This window comes from Phyllobates terribilis, unplaced genomic scaffold (genome assembly GCF_046119375.1).
Source record: "Phyllobates terribilis strain yellow unplaced genomic scaffold, ASM4611937v1 Scaffold_8__6_contigs__length_399053987, whole genome shotgun sequence".
Classification (NCBI taxonomy): Eukaryota; Metazoa; Chordata; class Amphibia; order Anura; family Dendrobatidae; genus Phyllobates; species Phyllobates terribilis.
In genome coordinates, this window is record NW_027362768.1 from 143447403 (window position 1) to 143464288 (window position 16886).

A 16886-nucleotide genomic window follows, 5' to 3' on the forward strand; every position below is an offset into this window, starting at 1 on the left:
GCCGGGCAGCTATTGGTCTGAGAGGTAGAGATTACCAGGCCATGGTAGAACCAGTCTACTCAGACAGTAGGCCCACCATTTTGACAGCCCGGGGGGTAGTTGATGTACGCCATGGGAGGGTACCCGTTCGCATAATAAATATTGGGAAAAGGGAAGTATACCTGCCCCGGTATGCTACGCTAGCCAAATTATATACTATCAACCAAAATTCTATACAGTCTGTGGAACCCTTGCCTCCATCTCATCCGGAGGAAGGTAACGGCTCTGAGAAAATAATGGAGGATTGGTGTCAGCAACTACATTTGGGTACTGACTCCACTCCCTCCCACCAGAAACAGGGAGTCTACCGGGTGGTTCAAGAGTACGAGAGAGTGTTTAGTAAACACCCGTTAGACTTCGGGCGAGTCAAGGGGGTAGAACACCACATCCCCACGGGAGACCATCCTCCCATAAAAGAGAGGTATCGGCCCGTACCCCCTGCACACTACCAACACGCCAAGGGGATGCTTAGAGACATGAAGGAGGCTGGGGTAATCAGGAATAGCTGTAGCCCCTGGGCAGCTCCACTAGTCTTGGTCAAAAAGAAAGACAACACCATGAGAATGTGTGTAGATTACCGGAAAATAAACCGTATCACACACAAAGATGCGTACCCCTTACCAAGAATAGAGGAGTCTTTGGCTGCTTTAAAATCTGCTAACTTCTTCTCCACCTTGGATCTCACTAGCGGGTACTGGCAGGTTCCTGTAGCAGAGGCGGATCGGGAGAAGACCGCATTCACCACCCCGATGGGACTTAGCGAGTTTACCTGCATGCCGTTTGGACTCTGCAACGCACCAGGAACCTTCCAGCGATTGATGGAGTGCTGTCTGGGACACCGGAACTTTGAGACGGTCCTGTTATACCTGGACGATGTCATCGTCTACTCCAAGACCTACGATGACCACCTGAAGCACCTGGCGGAAGTGTTTGAGGCTCTGGCAAACTACGGCCTAAAGGTGAAACCCTCCAAGTGTCACCTCCTGAAACCAAAGGTGCAGTACCTGGGACACGTGGTGAGTGCTGACGGAGTGGCTCCCGACCCTGATAAGATCACCGCAATTAAGGAATGGCCAAGCCCCTCCAGCGTAAAGGAAGTGAGGCAGTTCCTCGGGTTGGTAGGCTACTACCGAAGGTTCATACCCGGTTTCACCAAAAAGGCAGCTCCTATGCAGGACCTCCTGATAGGCCAGTCCAGGAAGGCCAAGAACCAGAAGCCGCCCTTCAGATGGGAGAAGCTGGAAGAAGAGTCCTTCCGCCAGCTGAAGATGGCCCTCACGGGGGATGAAATCCTGGCGTACCCTGATTATAGCCAACCCTTTATCCTCTACACTGACGCCAGTAACATCGGGCTAGGAGCCGTACTGTCCCAGATCCAGCAGGGGAAAGAACGGGTAATTGCTTACGCCAGCCGAAAACTGCGACCCACCGAAAGAAACCCTGAGAATTACAGCTCATTTAAGCTAGAGTTCCTGGCAGTGGTGTGGGCAGTCACCGAACGCTTTAAGCACTACCTCGCTTCTTCCTGGTTCACCGTGTACACGGATAACAACCCGTTGACACACCTGGACACTGCAAGACTCGGTGCCCTAGAGCAGAGATGGATGGCCCGCTTGTCCAACTATGAGTTTACAATCAAATACCGGGCAGGACGCTCCAATACCAACGCAGACGCCCTGTCCAGGATGCCAAACCTACCGGACGTAGGGGAAGATTCAGAGGAACTGGAAGAAGTTGAGCTCCCCGCGTTCCACCGTCATGGGACTATCCAGTATTCCCACCGTGTAAGAAGTAAGCAAACCGCTACGTTGAACCCCTTACCTCACTACAACTGGGTGGAGACGCAAGACAGTGACCCTGCCGTCCGACTGGTAAAGGAGATGCTGACTCGGCCTGATGCACGCCTTGACCCGGACGCTCCGGAGGAAGCCAAACAACTGTGGGCTGAGAAGAGTCGACTGTTCCTTTACAAGGGAAAGTTGTGCCGCAGAATGGTTAACTCCCGGACGCATGAACTAATCTGGCAAGTAGTGGTGCCAAGAAGAGACGCAGCTATGGTGATGGAGGCATACCACGACGGAGCTGGGCATTTCGGATGGAAGAAGCTGGAGTTCCTGCTGCGCGGGCGGTTCCATTGGGTAGGCATGAGAGGAACCATCGAGAGGTGGTGCAGAGACTGTGGCCCATGCAACTTAAGAAGGAGGGACCGTGCCAGCCAGAAGACTCCCCTGCAGTCCATCATCACCAGACAGCCATTGGAACTGGTAGCCTTGGATCATGTAAAACTGACCCCAAGCAGAAGTGGCTACGTCTACGCGTTAACCATCGTGGATCACTACTCCCGGTTCTTGGTTGTCGTCCCCGTCAAGGACTTAACGGCTCACACAGCAGCTAGAGCCTTCCAGCAGCACTTCTGCCGTCCGCATGGATACCCGGAGCAGGTGCTGACGGACCAGGGGCCTGCCTTTGAAGCGGAGGTCTTCCAGGAGTTCTGCACCCTGTATGGATGCCGGAAGATAAGAACAACACCCTATCACCCGCAAACTAATGGACTTTGTGAGAAAATGAACCAGGTGGTGATAGATCTCCTGAAAACATTGCCCCTGGAGGAACGCAGTCTGTGGCCTGAGAAGCTGCCCGACCTGGTGGACCTATACAACCACATCCCTGTAGGTTCCACCAACTGTACCCCGGCTTACCTAATGAGGGCAAGACCTGGTAAGCTTCCTGTTGATCTGGAGATGGGAGTCCTGACACCCGAGGACACTTCACCAGAAGCCAACTGGGACACAGAGAGGCAGCAGCAATACCGAAAAGTACAGGAGAGCGTGGAGCGTAGTCTCTGTCAAGCTAGGGAAAGACAAGAGAAAACTTACAACCAGTATGCTCCCGCTGTTCCCCTGGTGCCCGGAGAGCAGGTCTTGAAGAGGAAAAGACGGCTCCACAAGTTGGACGACCAATGGGAGAAGGACCCGTACACCGTACTGCCCTCAAGCCACGACAACCCAAAGGTCTGTACAATCAGTAAAGACGGAGGGGAAACCACAGCCATTGTATCCCGGGATCACCTAAAGAAGTGTCCCGAACAGCTACGGAACCCTGAAGAGGAACAAGAGGACCCTCGACCCGTAGAGGAAAGGGAAGATATGGTTAGTACTGTGCTCGGAGACTTCCCTCGGTCTTGGACTCAAGTCAATGGTGCTGTTGTGGTACCCGTCCTCACGTTCCTCCAACCAGCATCCCAAGTGCCTACGGAGACACAGGTAGAACTGTAAGAACAGCCGGTCCAGGAGGCAGAAGGCCCCACACAAGCAGACCAGGAAAATCAACCCTCTGCTTATAGTGAGCCTGCCATACCCCTAGTGAGCCAAAGAGTCCGTAGACGGCTGCCCAGTTTACCCTTGACAGCTCCTATACCCGATAGCACAGGACCAGTCAACCAGCTCCGTAGGTCCACTAGGGTCACTAGAGGCCAGCTGCCCATACGGTGGAGGATCTAAATGTTCAAGCTATTTTATTAATGTTTACCTGTTTATTGTTGCTTGTGTATAATTATGTGTTTCTAGTTATTTATAGGAGTCTTTGGTGGATTTACCGGGAATCCTTTGTGCATATAGTTGGAGCGTAACCCAGGACGGACTGAAAGACTGTTAAGGACTCGGGGCAGGACAGACCCCTACCTGGTTACGTCTCCCTGTGTTGGTGAAATGGACACCTTTGTTTTCTTCAAAGACTGCACCTGGTTGCGGACATGCCGTGACCATCCTAATGTGTTTTTCTTTATTGTACCGTTTCTGTTTTTACCTGTTATGTTTTACAAAAATATGTTTAGTCCCGGAGTACTAAATTTCACTAGGGGGGAATGTGGCACCCCAGGGGTCTGGTCTCCACAGTAATAGCAATGTTATGTCTGAGAGAAGGTGGGAGGTCTCTTGGTCAGGTATCCTATGCATGCCACACCTCCTGCCCGGTCCTGGGAGGGGAAGGACTTCCCCTATATAAAACTGGGGCTGAGGCAGGGTTAGAGTGAAGAAGAGTAGAGAGACGAGGAGCAGCTTAGGAAAGAAAGATCAGGAGCTCAGTGGGAGCAGTGCTAAAAGGAATCAGGGGCTGGTAGCTGAAGAGCTCGCCCTGATTGAAGAGTTACCACCGGACCCGGAGTCCGAGGCTGTGGGGATTAACCCAGACCCAGCAGCAGAAACCGACCGGCAGGGGATTTCAGGTCCTCTGGCCAAGAAACCCGAAGGCACGGTCACACGCGTGGGACCAGCACCGCCGTCGTGGAGCGGAAGCCACTAGAAGGCCCCGAGTCACCGGCCATACGGGTGAGCACCACACGGTACACTCAGGGACGTGGGCTACTTTTACCCGCCTCTAGCAAGGTAGCCAGAAGAGTACAGTTAGTTGGGGAGGCCTACAACTCCGCCTGGCCAAGGGGGATCCCATCTGCTCAAGGACTGACCAGGCCCCGACCGCTAGCCAGTACTCCGGGAGGGTCTATCTTTGTCACCAGTAAAGACCCTGAACTACACCGCATCGTCTCTGAGTGGTTCCTGCTACCCCCATCATCCACGTCGGCTGCCCTGAGGCCATACCCCTCCCGTTGGGGGTTATACCATCCACGCTGCACCATCCTTCCACCGGCCTCAGCGGTCTGCCCTGCAGCGGCAGCTCCATAGCTGCATTCAACGGGTGGCGTAGTCGTCCTACATCTACTGCTAATACACCGCCACTTAGTCTGACACCCTGGGCACGGACCGGGTCACCGCCACAAGGACTACTACCCCTATCCAGATCCGGCTCCGGGTATCCCTTGAACATGGCCCAGGGGGCACGTCACATCCATCCTGGGTAGGTGTATATGCCCCTCCATCCATCCATCCTGGGTAGGTGTATATGCCCCTCCATCCATCCATCCTGGGTAGGTGTTTATTCCCCTCCATCAATTCTGGGTAGGTGTATATGACCCCCCATCCATCCTGGGTAGGTGTATATGCCCCTCCATCCATCCATCCTGGGTAGGTGTATATGCCCCTCCATCCATCCATCCTGGGTAGGTGTATATGCCCCTCCATCCATTCATCCTGGGTAGGTGTTTATTCCCCTCCATCAATTCTGGGTAGGTGTATATGACGCGCCCCCTGGGCCTGTGTTGTGCAGGGGATACCCGGAGCCGGGCCTTCTGTAAGATGCTGGGGGTTGTAGTCTTCGTGTGGCGGCGACCCGGTCCGTGCCCAGGGCGGTCAAACCAGTGGCAGTCTTTATGTTGATAACAAATGTCCGACTACGCCACCCGTGGATTGCGGTCAGTGGGGACCGCCGCTGCGCTGCAGACCGCTGAGGCTGATGTTGTATGCGCAGCCAAGTATGGGATAACTCCCCATGGGAGAAGTATTGCCTCAGGGCAGCTAATGTGGATGATGGGAGTGATGGTGTGAGCGTCCCAGTACTGATGGTGCTGGTGCGGCGATGAAACACAGAGACGTGTGGTGCAGTTTCCAATGCTTTACTCACAGTTCTCATCCAGGTCACTTGTGCACATGAAGGACCGCCTAAGCCGTGCTGCGTTCACCAGGCAAGGGGCTCGACCAACTCCCAGGCAATTCCAGAGCGTGGCAGAGGGCTCCCCTCCTTTCCTTTCTCTGGCCGTCCCCACCAGTGACCCACCTTTGTCCAGCTCCCTCGGGCCTTCTCTGGGCACGCTGATCTCTGCGTCCCTGACCCTATATGGTATGCCTTCCTGGTGGATGTAGTGAGGGGTCGCACCAAGATGTGGTAACAACCTCCGGTCTTTGGCTGAGGAATTTGTTGCCTCCACCAATTTGGGTTCCGGTACCCTGCTCTGCCAACCCTTCACCCTGTATCTCCTGGGCATATGGGGTTCCTTCTGCCTTCGCGTCTCTGGGCCTTTCTCTGTGTTCCTTGCTTCCTTTCTCCTCTGTTCCAGTTCCTTTCTTACTTTCCTTTCCGTTCCTTCTCCTCTCTCTCTTTCTGCTGTTTCTGGCCTCCACTCCAGGCCTGCCTCTGGAGCTGGGCCCAGACTGAGCCACAGCTCCCTGTCAGCCCTCTCTGGCTGAACTACTGACTGAACTGAACTCTCCTCTGAACTGGACTGGACTGACTACTGTCCTAAGATGGTGCCCACCTTATATACTCCCTTCTATGTGTGAGCCCAGGTGACTAGCAACCAATGGGCTCCTACCTATGCCCAGAGACCCACCCCTAACTGCTCCTACACCACTGGGTTTTCCTCCCCCTCCCCACTCCAGACAGGGACAGATGCTGTCGTGCCTGCACTCTTGTCTCGTGGGAGCACCGTTGACATGTCCCTCGGAAATGGGGTGTGTGTGGTGCATGCAGCCTACCGAGTCCTGGTCCACACTCCATCCTTACCCGGGAGTGGAATATCACACCTCTGGTTTGAGGTGTAATACCCCTGTAGCAGCCGAGTCCTCGGGGTGCTACATTCCCCCCTGGTAAATCACAGCACGTCCTCGGGCTGGAAAGAATAAAAACAATTTAAACATACAAAATTTTAGAATGCATTCGCATATAAGACATCAACTATTAACCCATCCCTTTATGGGAGGCACTTTTCCCTTTTAACGTTACTGGTATAAAACATTACAAGACTTTCTTCACACACATATAAAATACTATAAACTCTTTTAGCAGCATATGAAACTATTTCAGTATAAGACATTCTTAAGTAAAACATTTTTTTTTTTCAAAAACACATTCTTGAGTTCTGGCCGCGGTGCAACTTGCGACCAGGTGTTCTTTCTTCTTAGGGGAATGGCTGCTCTCAGTCCTCAGCCTGGTTAGGGATTAGGGGCACACAAGTAACAGTTTCACAACAGTTCTTGTACCCTGACGGGTAACTATCTACAGTTCCATTTTACCGCTTACTGGTAACGGTGTCCTCCTGTTGCTTCCTCCCTGTACTCTTCAGACCCATCCGGGCCCTCAGGGTAGTCCATGTCTGGGCGGTACCGCAGCTCCTCCTCTGTTAGACGGTGGACATGGAGGGCATACAGTCCCTTTGCGCCCTTGTGCCGGGTGTAGGTGACCACGTCACCGGGGTACAGGTCACGGCCGTGATGTCCCTCTGGCAGGTGGCTTTCCACGTCTCTCCTGGTGACGAAGACGTCGGTGTCAGCCTCCGGGTCTCTGATGAAGCCCCAGCCATGCTCTAGCTGGAACTTTACTACGGTCCCGGTGGCTCTGGGACCGTGGATGGCGTGGGTGTCTTGTCGGGCCCTCTTCTTCTGTTCCGCGCTCCTGGCTTGGAGTCACTCCTCCCTGATGCGCCTCTGCCGCCTCTCCCTTTCATAGGTGGCCAGCTGTTGACGGCAGCAATCCAGGCGATGGGCTGCTTCCGCCCGGGTCTCCTGGGTGAACCCTATGAGATTCTTGCCGGTGGGATCCCATGCCAACTGGGCATCCTTCAGCGGGGGTGGAGCGATGTTAGCGGGCTCCGGAGCCGGGATCAGAGGCTCGCTCAGGGGTTGTCCTCTTCGGAGACGGGGGTTGTCGAACTCCGGTGGCCACTCAAAGGGCAGCCCGTCCGGGCTGGTATGTTGGGCGTACAGGTCCGCACCCAGGGGTGGCACCGCGGGCTTCGGACGGGTGGCAGCGCCCGGGGGCACTCGGCCTTGTGACCAGGCCGGTGGTTGCTTGTTGGTCGCGCCCGGGGGTGGCACCACCAAGGTAGGGGGCGCTTGTGAGGCAGCGGCGCCCGGGTGTGCTGGGCCTTGCGTCCCGGCCTGTGACGTCTCCCGCTTTACGGCGCCCGGGTTCAGAGGGCACAGCGCGGGGCGTGGCGTGTCAGCGACGCCTGCAGCCTGAGGCCTAGCTGGCGGCGGTGGAGGCATGATGTCAGGTACGGTCCCCAGGGCTTCGGGTCCCGCAGCGAAGGGTGAGGGCAGGCTGGTGTTCCCAGGGCTTGGGGTGGTGGCGTCCCCATTACCTGCCTCGGTCTCCGTGGCCTCCTCCGCGGCGTCGTCTGCAGCTGCCGGTCCCTCTTTTCCGCGCCCAGTGGTAAGCGCGCCGCCTGGTCCCGGCGGGGTCCTCCGCTGGCTGCCTTCATGCTGCCGGGCCATCTCCTCTCTCCACCCGGCAAACACATCCCGCTGCGCCCGGACCATCCGTCTGTTCAGGTCTTCCAGCACTGCGCGCGCACTGTCCGGGTCCCTGGGCAGCTGGGCTAGCAACTCTGTCAGGCTGCAGGGTGGCTCAGCTTGCAGCAGGCTGCGGGCCAGGGTGCTGGTGGAGTTCTCTGCTCCCTCCATCTCCGGGTGCAGCAGGTCCAGACTGATCCAGGCCGCGCCCGGCCCCACAGTTTTCTTTCCTATCCGCCCCCATAGGGGGTGGTCTTGGGGGCATCTGCTGACAAACACCCTTAGGGGCAGCCCCCCCCACGTTGATGGACATCTCCACTGCTGCATTCATGGCTGGTGGGGGCGGGCTCCTTCTTTGGCGCCATTCTGGGACCTGGCCCACGATGGGAGGTGGCTTCCTGCTGTCCTTTGGTGCGCACATAATGGCGTCCGCTCTGCCAGGGCGGGAAAAACCGATGAAGATGGCGGGAAACGGTCCAAGATGGCGTCTGATGGCGGGAATCGGCTCCGGATGGCGGGAAACGACTCCAGACGGCGGGAAACTTCTGGAAATGGCGGGAGACTTCTTTTCAAGGTACATGTACAATTTTCTTCAGGCACGCAATACCCGCTTGTGGCGGGTTGGTAAAGATCCTGCCGACTACGCCAAAGTTGACGCGCCCCCTGGGCCTGTGTTGTGCAGGGGATACCCGGAACCGGGCCATCTGTAAGATGCTGGGGGTTGTAGTCTTCGTGTGGCGGCGACCCGGTCCGTGCCCAGGGCGGTCAAACCAGTGGCAGTCTTTATGTTGATAACAAATGTCCAACTACGCCACCCGTGGATTGCGGTCAGTGGGGACCGCCGCTGTGCTGCAGACCGCTGAGGCTGATGTTGTATGCGCAGCCAAGTATGGGATAACTCCCCATGGGAGAAGTATTGCCTCAGGGCAGCTAATGTGGATGATGGGAGTGATGGTGTGAGCGTCCCAGTACTGATGGTGCTGGTGCGGCGATGACACACAGAGACGTGTGGTGCAATTTCCAATGCTTTACTCACAGTTCTCATCCAGGTCACTTGTGCACATGAAGGACCGCCTAAGCCGTGCTGCGTTCACCAGGCAAGGGGCTCGACCAACTCCCAGGCAATTCCAGAGCGTGGCACAGGGCTCCCCTCCTTTCCTTTCTCTGGCCGTCCCCACCAGTGACCCACCTTTGTCCAGCTCCCTCGGGCCTTCTCTGGGCACGCTGATCTCTGCGTCCCTGACCCTATATGGTATGCCTTCCTGGTGGATGTAGTGAGGGGTCGCACCAAGATGTGGTAACAACCTTCGGTCTTTGGCTGAGGAATTTGTTGCCTCCACCAATTTGGGTTCCGGTACCCTGCTCTGCCAACCCTTCACCCTGTATCTCCTGGGCATATGGGGTTCCTTCTGCCTTCGCGTCTCTGGGCCTTTCTCTGTGTTCCTTGCTTCCTTTCTCCTCTGTTCCAGTTCCTTTCTTACTTTCCTTTCTGTTCCTTCTCCTCTCTCTCTTTCTGCTGTTTCTGGCCTCCACTCCAGGCCTGCCTCTGGAGCTGGGCCCAGACTGAGCCACAGCTCCCTGTCAGCCCTCTCTGGCTGAACTCCTGACTGAACTGAACTCTCCTCTGAACTGGACTGGACTGACTACTGTCCTAAGATGGTGCCCACCTTATATACTCCCTTCTATGTGTGAGCCCAGGTGACTAGCAACCAATGGGCTCCTACCTATGCCCAGAGACCCACCCCTATCTGCTCCTACACCACTGGGTTTTCCTCCCCCTCCCCACTCCAGACAGGGACAGATGCTGTCGTGCCTGCACTCTTGTCTCGTGGGAGCACCGTTGACCTGTCCCTCGGAAATGGGGTGTGTGTGGTGCATGCAGCCTACCGAGTCCTGGTCCACACTCCATCCTTACCCGGGAGTGGAATATCACACCTCTGGTTTGAGGTGTAATACCCCTGTAGCAGCCGAGCCCTCGGGGTGCTACATTTATGCCCCCCCATCCATCCTGGGTAGGTGTATATGCCCCTCCATCCATCCTGGGTAGCTGTAAATGCCCCTCCATCCATCCATTCTGAGTAGGTATATATGCCCCTCCATCCATCTATCCTGAGTAGGTGTATATGCCCCTCCATTCATCCTTCCTGAGTAGGTGTATATGTCCCTCCATCCATCCATCCTGAGTAGGTGTATATGCCCCTCCATCCATCCATCCTGAGTAGGTGTATATGCCCCTCCATCCATCCATCCTGGGTAGGTGTATATGCCCCTCCATCCATCCATCCTGAGTAGGTGTATATGCCCCTCCATCCATCCATCCTGGGTAGATGTATATGCCCCTCCATCCATCCATTCTGGGTAGGTGTAGATGCCCCTCCATTCATCCATTCTGGGTAGGTGTAGATTCCCCTCCATCCATCAATGCATCCTTGGTAGGTGTAGATGCCCCTCCATCCATCCATGGTGGGTGTGAATACCCCTCCATCCATCCTTCCATCCATTCTGGGTAGGTGTATATGCCCCTCCATCCATCCTGAGTAGGTGTATATGCCCCTCCATCCATCCATCCTGAGTAGGTGTATATGCCCCTACATCCATCCATCCTGGGTAAGTGTAGTTTCCCCTCCATCCATCAATCCCTCCTTGGTAGGTGTAGATGCCCCTCCATCCATCCATGGTTGGTGTGGATACCCCTCCATCCATCCTTCCATCCATTCTGGGTAGGTGTATATGCCCCTCCATCCATCCATCCATCCTATGTAGGAGTATTTGCCCCTCCATCCATCCTGGGCAGGTGTATATGCCCCTCCATCCATCCATCCTGGGTAGGTGTATATGCCCTTCCTTCCATCCATCCTGGGTAGGTGTATATCCCCCTCCATCCATCCATCCTGGGTAGGTGTAGATGCCCCGCCATCCATCAATCCATCCTGGGTAGGTGTAGATGCCCCTCCATCCATCCATCCTTGGTAGGTGTAGATACCCCTCCATCCATCTTTCCATTCTGGATAGGTGTATATGCCCCTCCCTCCATCCATCTATTCTGGGTAGGTGTATATGCACCTACATCCATCCATCCATCCTTAGTAGGAAATATGCCCCTCCAGCCATCCATCCTGGGTAGGTGTATATGCCCCTCCATCCATCCTGGGTAGATGTATGTGCCCCTCCATACATCCTTAGTAGGTGTATGTGCCCCTCCATCCATCCTGGGTAGGTGTATCTGCCCCTCCATCCATCCTGGGTAGGTGTATATACCCCTCCATCCATCCTGGGTAGGTGTATATGCCCCTCCATCCATCCTGGGTAGGTGTATATGCCCCTCCATCCATCCATCTGTGTCACCCCAGGGGTCTGGTTACCACAGTAATAGAAATATTACGTCTGAGAGCAGGTGGGAGGTTTCTCTGGTCAGGAGCCCTAAGCATGCAACACTACCCGCTCAGACCTGGGAGGGGAGGATTCTGCCCTTATAAACTGGGTCTGGGGCGGGATTAGGACAGTCAGAGCCTGGAGAGGGAAAGTGACAGCAGGAGCTCTGTAGGAGTAGGAGCGAGTGCCAGAGGCTGGAAGCTAGATAGCTCGCCTTGGCTGAAGATACTAAACCCGGACACGGAGTCCGAGGTTGTGGGGACATCCAGGTCCAGCAGTATAATCCAACCGGCAGGGGATTCCAGGTCCTCTGGCCTTAGAAGCCCGGAGGCACGGTCACAAGCAAGGGACCAGCACCGCCGTCGTGGAGCGGAGGCTAACAGAAGGCCGCAAGTCACCGGCCATACGGAAGAAGAGCATCGCAAGGTAGGCCACGGTCCACTAGGGGGGGGAAGAGGATGTCGGACACCGAGGGGAGCTCCACCGCCACACCGGCCGCCAGCGCAACCGCTGCAGCGGTCATGCCATTCACCATTGCCTATATCCCGGGGGCAACCTGGCTACCACAGTACTCAGGGGAGTCACATACCCTAAGTGACTTTAGGGAAAGACTGGATAGCCTCTTCCAGGTATACCCCCTCACGGAAGAGCAAAAAGTGAGCATCCTGGTGGCCCAGTTAATCGGGGCAGCCCAAAGGGAGGTAAAGTCCTGGCCACCTAGGAAGAAGAGGACTGTCAGAGAAATACTAGCCCGGCTGAAAGACACATTTGATACCCGAACCTCAGCCGAAATAAAACTCAGATTTTACGGGTGCAAACAACGGGCACGCGAAAGTATAAGAGACTATGCTCTAAACCTACAAGAGGCCCTGAGAGCCATTAAGCAGGCAGGCCCTGACAGCGTGGGAAATGAAGACAAGCTGTTGACCGAACAATTTATTGAGGGTCTACTGTGCAATGCCCACCGAACCCAGTTGCGGGCAATGGCCTTACAGGACAGTGGCCTGGACTTTGCACAGTTCAAGGACAGGGCCATCCGGGTGCTCCGAGAACCGGCACCAGGTGGCGCTGTGACCCACAGGTGCCCTGCTATCACTTATCACCAGGACGCGGCGCCCTTGTCTGCAGGGCCTGTGGGAGCTGATGCGCAGGCTTTGAACAATAACCCGGCTACAGACCTGCACCATCAGGTCCAAGAGCTGACTAAGAGCGTTGCCGCGCTAACCAGAACTGTGCAGTCTTTACAGGTCTCTTCTCCAGGAAAGATCCAGCTGGCATCCGGACCGGAGGACGTCCCGTGGCGGTGACTGAGGAGGACCCCACCGGCCAGAGGAAGACCCAGCGACCGATACAACGAGGACGGACGACCCATCTGCCACCGCTGCAATCAACCCGGACATATGGCAAGGTACTGTCATTTAAACGGGCACAACCTGGGGTAGAGGGCCAACCCCCAGGCATAAGATCATCAGGCCCATCGAGCTGGCGTGACAAATACGTAGGGGGACGTCCGGTCTTGCCTGTGGTACTGGATGGCATTCCTATGAGTGCCCTACTAGACACTGGGTCACAGGTGACTACCATCCCGTATGTGCTCTTCAAGCGGTACTGGAATGACTCGGACTTAACCCGCTACCCAGATGACGACCTGAGCATTATCGCCAGCAATGGACAGCCCGTGCCACAGATAGGATTTAAAGAGGTGACTATCAAGGTCGGTAAGGTTGAACTGCCGGCACAAGGACTGATCATTGTGGACATTGACCGTCACGAGAGTCACCCAAAAATAACCCTAGGTACTAACGTAATCGAAAACTGTCTTGCAGAGGTGATTCTTATTTTGCAACAGGTTGCCAAGAACGCCAGTTCCAGCCAGCAGCGTGTCCTCCAAAAAGAGATCCGGGCACTGATGAAACGGCAACAGGTGGAACTATCTGGTGGTGAGATAGGTAGCGTGAGAATGTGTGACCCGTTGCCATGCCCCCGAAAAGTGAGATGATGATTTGGTGCCGGGCAGCTATTGGTCTAAGAGTTACCCTGCAGATTTCTATGGACTAACAGGTTATGGACGCTGGTATAACCGGAACAATTCTTGTAGATAGTTGCACATTGTGCCTCTTGCGAAGACGGCCGCGGAAGAGAAAACCTGTCTGGCGTGGCCACCTTGCGGCCCAAAGTAGCTAGCTTCAGCCTTGCAGCCACGCCCAAGGCCAACGCAAGGGGTTTTCTTTGGACAGGTCCCCTACCTCGCTTAAAATTTCACCTTGGGTTATATGGACACCCGGTTACGGACACGCCGTGACCACAAAATGTACTTTTTTCATGTTGACTTGTTATTGTTATACCCTGCATTTATGTTTCTTTAAAAAAAAAAAATGTGTTTAGTCCCGGAGTACTAAAATTTACTAGGGGGGGAATGTGGCACCCCAGGGGTCTGGTTACCACAGTAATAGAAATATTACGTCTGAGAGCAGGTGGGAGGTTTCTCTGGTCAGGAGCCCTAAGCATGCAACACTGCCCGCCCAGACCTGGGAGGGGAGGAATCTGCCCTTATAAACTGGGTCTGGGGCGGGATTAGGACAGTCAGAGCCTGGAGAGGGAAAGTGACAGCAGGAGCTCTGTAGGAGCAGGAGCGAGTGCCAGAGGCTGGAAGCTAGATAGCTCGCCTTGGCTGAAGATACTAAACCCGGACACGGAGTCCAAGGCTGTGGGGACATCCAGGTCCAGCAGCAGAATCCAACTGGCAGGGGATTCCAGGTCCTCTGGCCTTAGAAGCCCGGAGGCACGGTCACAAGCAAGGGACCAGCACCGCCGTCGTGGAGCGGAGGCTAACAGAAGGCCCCAAGTCACCGGCCATACGGGTGAGCACCACACGGTATACTCAGGGACGTGGGCTACTTCTACCCGCATACAGCAAGGGAGCCAGGAAAGAGTGCAGATAGACGGGGAGGCCTACAACTCCACCTGGCCAGGGGAGATCCTACTTGCTCACAGACTGACCAGGCCCCTACTGCTAACCAGTACTCCCAGGAAGGACTGCCTTATAACACCAGTAAAGACCCTGAACTGCAACCACACTTCTCTGTGCTTCTTCACCGCACCAGCACTACCAGTGCTGGGACGTTCGTGCACCATCACTCCCATCATCCGCACTAACTGCCCTGAGGCTATACTCCTCCCGTGGGGAGTCATCCCATTCTAAGCTGCACACATAATACCAGCCTCAGCGGTCTGCCCTGCAGCGGCGGTCCCCACTGACCGCAATCCACGAGTGGCGTAGTCAGACAATTATCACACTACTAAAACTGCCACTGAATTGACCACCCTGGGCACGGACCGGGTCATCGCCACGAGGACTACAAGCCCCAGCGATCCGGCTCCGGGTATTCCCTGCACAACACAGGCCCAGGGGGCGCGTCACATCCATCCTGGGTAGGTGTATATGCCTCTCCATCCATCCATCCTGGGTGGGTGCATATGCCTCTCCATCCATCCATCCTGGGTGGGTGCATATGCCTCTCCATCCATCCGTCCTGGGTGGGTGCATATGCCTCTCCATCCATCCGTCCTGGGTGGATGCATATGCCCCTTCATCCATCCGTCCTGGGTAGGTGTATCGGCCCCCCCATCTGTCCTGGGTAGGTGTAGATGCCCCTCCATCCATCCTGGGTAGGTGTAGATGCCCCTCCATCCATCCTGGGTAGGTGTATATGCCCCCTCCATCCATCCTGGTGGGTACATGCCCCCTCCATCCATCCTGGTGGGTACATGCCCCCTCCATCCATCCTGGTGGATACATGCCCCCTCCATCCATCCTGGTGGGTACATGCCCCCTCCATCCATCCTGGTGGGTACATGCCCCCTCCATCCATCCTGGTGGGTACATGCCCCCTCCATCCATCATGGTGGGTACATGCCCCCTCCATCCATCCTGGTGGGTACATGCCCCCTCCATCCATCCTGGTGGGTACATGCCTCCAACTCCACCCTTGCGTGTATATGCCCCCATATATTCAATGCAAAGGGAAAAAAAAAAAAACAATAAACGCTTCTACTCACCTTCCACGTTCCCACGTAGCACTGTGTCTGTGTTGCCTGAAGATGTCGGCGGTGAGCAGTGATAACAGCTGAGAGGCTGAGATCACCGCACGCCGCAGCCGCAGATACTAACTCGGTGCCTCCGCTGCCAGGCACTTCCTCCCCGGCAGCTCCTGTCATGGCACGCTCTGACTGAGCAGTGCGTGCGACGACAGGGGAATGTGCAGCTTACACTGCAGGCTCCACAAAGATGGCTGCAATCTCCTCCCACGGCTGCGACCTGAACAGCCAAGGGGGCGTGCCCAGGTCACAGCTAGAGGCAGGAGGAGCGGCCTCTAATGTTAGAGATAGGGTCGGTGACAGACTACTGTCTCTTATGGCCAAGGCTGCCATAAATGAGGTGTGTAAGAGCGCTTCTTACACACACCCCAAATAAAAATGGCAGCCCCCAGTGGCCAATGTCAACATAAATAACTAAAAAACTAATAAAGTGGGACATTTAATTTTGTATTAAAAACAATTAATTACATAATCAATAATTATTAATAAAAAAAATTAAATCGTGGCACCTTCCCTGTAAGAATAGCACACGGCTCTTTTCACGTCTGTTTATTTTTCTAGCAGGTAGAATATGCTCCGTTATAGACCGTGGACAGGTTTACATCTCTATTTTTTGTGGACGATTGATCTGCAAATCAGAACTGAGACCGGTCCGATTTTCATCCGATTTGTAGATAAAGATCACCTATTGAAGTCAACGAGTCTGTCAAAAAAATGGCCAGAACCAACCATGTTGCTTGTACTGCTTGTTTTCCAGTGTCTATAGGCAGGGCAAGCGAGGCGAGGAAACCTTTAGCTTTTTACTTTGCATATAAAAAAATATGCCACACTGAGGAGAAAAACTGACACACTGACCAAAATCAGATGAAAATTAGAAAAAAAACACTGATTAATACCTGACATGTGAACGGGGCCTTAGGCCTTAATCAGATGTCAGTGACTTATCGTGTACGCAAAAAATGTCCGATTGTGGTCAGTTTATATCTTCAGCGTTTCATCAGGTTTTCCTGTATGCAAAATAAATACGTATTTTTCGGACCATAAGACACACTTTTTTCTTACAAAATTTTGGAGGAAAATGGGGGGTGCGTGTTATAGTCCAAATGTTGGGGGGGTGTATATATATATATATGGGGTGTGGGGGGAGCAGTAGGGGTGGAGGAGCGGGGCACAGGAGGCAGCAGCTACCCGCTGCAGCCTACACTGCCTCGCTGCTAAAGAAAATGAATATTCATTTCTCCCCACGCCCATTGTGCG